Consider the following 5,045-nt stretch of genomic DNA (forward strand, 5'->3'; position numbering starts at 1 on the left):
ATGAATGCTAGGGTGCCCCAGAACTTAATCCCTGCAGCTCTTTTCTTTCCTTCCCTTTAAATGGCATGGGATATTGATCACTCCTAACTTCTATCTCTAGCCCAGACCTTGCCTTTGAATTCCAGACTCATATATCCAACTGCCTTCTTGATAAAGAAACTTGGATCTCTAATACATATCTCAAGCATAACAGGATTAAAACTTATTTTTTTCCTCCCAAATTGGCCCTTCCTTATTACAGTAAGTGGTAACAAAACCTGTTTTATGCTCCCTCCTAAAACCTTGGATTTATCCTTAAAGCACTCAAATTCTTAAGCAAATCTTATCAGCTCTTCTTTTAAAATATATTCAAAATCTGGCCACTTCTTACTCTATTAGTCTATAAGTCATCAATGCCTCTCATTTGTGCTATTCTAACAGTTTCCAACTATTCTATTTCCACAATTGTCGTCCTACTGTCTATTCTCTACCATGCAATATTTTATTTTATAATTATAGTTGACATTCAATATTTTATTAGTTTCAGGTGTACAGCATACTGGGTTAGACATTTATATAACTTACTAGAAGCCCAATGCATGAAATTCGTGCAAAAGTAGGCCTTCCCCTGACTGCCAGCACCGGCTTTCCTCTGGCACCCAGAACCCGGGCTTTTCTCTGGCACCCGGGACCCGGGCTTCCCTCTGGCTGCCAGCAGGTACCCAGGACCCAGCAGCCCAGGCTTCATCCTGAAGGTCATTTGGAAGGACATCTGATCTAATTAGCATATTATGCTTTTATTATTATAGATAAAATGACCCCCCATTAGTCTAGTACTTGATACCATACATGGTTATTACAATATTATTGACTATATTCCCTAGGCCTTATTTCACATCCCATGACCATTCTATAACTACAAATTTCTACTTCTTAATCCCTTCACCTTTCCCCCCAACCCAACCCCCTCCCTGTCAATCATCAGTTTGTTCTCTGCAGCTACATCTTCATCTGTTTTGTTTATTTTGTTTTTTAGATTCCACATATAAGTGAAATCATATGATATTTGTCTTTCTCTGTCTGACTTATTAAACTTAGCATAATACCTTCTAGGTCCATCCATGCTCTTACAAATGGTAAGATTTGTTTTTTTAATCCTCACTGGAGGATATTTTCCCACTGATTTTTAAAGAGAATGGAAGAGAGAGGGAAAGACAGAGAGAAATATTGATGTGAGAGAAACACATTGATTGGTTGCCTCCTACACAAACCCTGACCAGGGCCCAGGCCACAGAGGAACCAGCAACCAAAGTATGTGCCCTTGACCAAAGTGGAACCCAGGACCCTTTGGTCCACATGCTGATGTTCTATCCACTGAGCCAAACTGGCTAGGGCCAGGTAATATTCCATCATTCTTTTTTATGGCCAGGTAATATTCCATCATACATATGCAACATATTTTCATTTTCTTTATCGAATCATCTATCAATAGACACTTAGGTTGCTTCCATATCTTGGCTATTGTAAATAATGCTACAACCATAGGGGAACATATATCTTTTCAAATTAATGTTTTGGTTTTCTTCAGATAAATATCCAGAAGAAGAATTGCTGGTTGAGTCATAAAGTAATCCAATTTTTAATTTTCTGAGGAACATCCATACTGTTTTCCATAGTGGCTGCACTAATTTACATTCCAACCAACAGTACATGAGGGTTCCCTTTTCTCCACATCCTGGCCAACACTTGTTTGTTGATTTTATTATTATTATTATTATTATTATTATTATTATAAATATATTTATATTGATTTCAGAGAGGAAGGAAGAGGGCGAGAGAGATAGAAACATCAATGATGAGAGATAATTATTGATTGGCTGCCTCCTGCACAGCCCACACTGGGGATCAAGCCTGCAACCCGGGGATATGGCCTGACCAGGAATCGAACCATGACGTCCTGGTTCATAGGTCGATGCTCAACCACTGAGCCACACCCGCCAGGTTGACACTTGTTTGTTGATTTATTGATGATAGCCTTTCTGACAGGGGTCAGGTGATATCTCATTGTTTTAATTTGCATTTCTCTGATTATTAATGACACTGAGCATCTTTTCATGTCTATTGGCCATCTGTATGTCCTCTTTGGAAAAATGTTTATTCAGGTTCTCTGCCCATTTTTTAACTGGGTTGGGTTTTTGGTGTTGAGTTGTGTGAGTTCTTTATAAATTTTGAATATTAACCCCTTCAAACCTTCTCCAGGGCAGTCCTCATTGTTGCAGCATTGTTGAGTATCTTCTCCCATTCAGTGTGATTTTTGTTTGGTGATGATTTCCTTTGCTGTGCAAAAACTTTGGTTTGATGTAGTCCCATTTGTTTACTTTTTCATTTGTGTCCCTTGCTTGAGGAGATAGATTAAAAAAAATATTACTAAGAGCAATGTGAAAGAGTTTACTGCTTATGTTTTCTTTTAGTTTTATAGATTTGGATCTTACATTATTAAAGATTAGTAAATCTTTAATAATCCATTTTGTGTTTATTTTTATATATAGTTTAGCTTCATTTTTTTGCATGTATGTGTCCAATTTTCCCAACACCATTTATTGAAGAGACTTGTTTTACCCTATTGTATATTATTGCCTCCTTTGTCATACATTAGTTGACCATGTAGGTGTGAGTTTATATCAGGACTATCTATTCTGTTCCATTAATCTATGTGTCTGTCTTTATGCCAGTACCATTTTGTTTATATGGTGTATCACATTAATTGATTTGCATATATTGAACCATCCTTGTACCTGAGGAATAAATCCCATTTGATCATGGCATATAATCTTTTTAATGTTTTTCTGACTTTGATTTACTAATATTTTGTTTTGATTACTATAGCTTTGTAGTATATTTATATCAGGTAGCATAATATCTCCAACTTTGTTCTTCATTCTCAAGATTGTTGTGGCTATTTGGGGTCTTTTGTGGTTCCATATAAATTTTAGAATTATTTTTCTAGTTCTATGGAAAATACAATTGGTATTTTAATAGGTAGTGCACTGAATCTATAGATTGCTTTGGGTAGATGGTCATTTTAACAATGTTAAGTCTTCCTATCCCTGAGCACAGTATATGTTTCCATTTATTAGTATCTTCTTCCATTTATTTCTCCAATGTTTATAATTTTACAAGTACAGGTCTTTTATCTCCTTGGTTAAATTTATTCCTAGGTATTTTTTTCGTGTTACTGTAAATGGGATTGTTTTCTTAATTTCTTTTTCTGCTAGTTAATTCTTGTTGTATAAAAATGCAACCAATGTCTAAATATTAATTTTGTATCCTGATACTTCACTGTATTTATTGAACAATGCTAATAGTATTTTTGTGAAATCTTTAGCATTCTCTCTATTTAGGATTCTCTATATATCTGCATTATAGAATAGTTTTACTTCTTCATTTCCAATTTGGATGCCTTTATTTCTTTTTTTGTTGCCTGGTTGCTGTGGCTAGGACTTTCAATACTATCTTGAGTATAAAATGGTGAAAATAGAGATCCTTGTCTTGTTCCTGATATTAAGAAAAAAAACACTTTTAGCTTTTCTCTGTGGAGTATGTGTGGATTTGTCATATATGGCCTTTATTATGTTGAGGTATATTCCCTCTATACCTACTTTGCTGAGAGTTTTTATTATAAATGAATGCTAGATTTTCTCAAATACTTTTTCTGCATCTATTGATATGATCATATAATTTTTATTCTTTATTTTGTTTATGTGGTGTATCACATTAATTGATTTGCATATATTGAACCATCCTTGTACCTGAGGAATAAATCCCACTTGATCATGGCATATAATCTTTTTAATGTTTTTCTGACTTTGATTTACTAATATTTTGTTGAGGATTTTTGTATCTATGTTCACCAAGGATATTGGCTTATGTATTATTTTTATTTTTTGTAATCTCTTTGTCTAGTTTTGGAATCAGGGTAATGTGGCTCTGTAAAATGAACTTGAATTTTTTGGAATAGTATGAGAAGTATAGGTGTTAACTCTTCTTTAAATACTTGGCAAAATTCAACTGTGAAGCTATCTAGTCCAGGACTTTTGTCTGTTGGGATTTTTTGATTACTGATTCTATTTCATTACTTGTTATTGGTCTGTTCAGATTTTCTGTTTCTTCTAGACTCAGTTTTGGGAGATTGTATGTTTCTAGGAATTGATCCATTTCTTCCAGATTGTCAAATTTATTGGCATATAATTGCTCATAATATTTTCTTATAATCATTTGCATTTCTGTATTGTTAGTTGTCACTTCTCCTTCATTTCTAATTTTTATTGGTTTGGGTCATTTCTCTTTTTTCCTTGATTATCTGATTAAAGGTTTATCAAATTTAGGGGCCTGCTTTGTCATTCTGTTTCTAGTTCCTTTATGTGTAAATTTAGATTGTTTATTTAAGATTTATCTTGTTTCTGGATGTTAGACTTATTGCTATGAATTTCCCTCTTAGAACTGCTTTCGCTTGTGTGCCATATATTTTGGGTTGTTGTGGTTTCATTTTCATTTGTCACAAGGTATCTTTTGATTTCTTCCTTAATTTCATTGTTAACCCAGTCACCATTTAGGAGCATGTTATTTAGCCTCCAGGTGTTTGTGTGTTTTCAGTTTTTTTCTCGTAATTAATTTCTAGATTCATACCATGTGGTTGTAGAAGTTGCTTGATATAATTTCAATATTCTTAAATTTACTGAGACTTGTTTTTTGTCCTAACATGTGGTCTAAGCTGGAAAATGTTCCATGCACTTGAAAAAAATGTATATTCTGCTGCTTTGGGATAAAATGCTCTAAAAATATCAAGTAAATCCATCTGGTCTAATGTGTCACTTAAGGCTGTTATTTCCGCATTGATTTGTTGTCTGAATTATCTATCTATTGATGTCAATAGGATATTACAGTTCCCTACAATTACTATATTACTGTCAATCTCTCTCTTTATGTCCATCAATATTTGTTTTATATATGTATGTGCTCTTAAGCTGGGTGCATAAATGTTTACAAAGGTTATATCCTCTTGTTGG

This window comes from Myotis lucifugus, unplaced genomic scaffold (genome assembly GCF_000147115.1).
Source record: "Myotis lucifugus unplaced genomic scaffold, Myoluc2.0 scaffold_80, whole genome shotgun sequence".
NCBI classification, from domain to species: Eukaryota; Metazoa; Chordata; class Mammalia; order Chiroptera; family Vespertilionidae; genus Myotis; species Myotis lucifugus.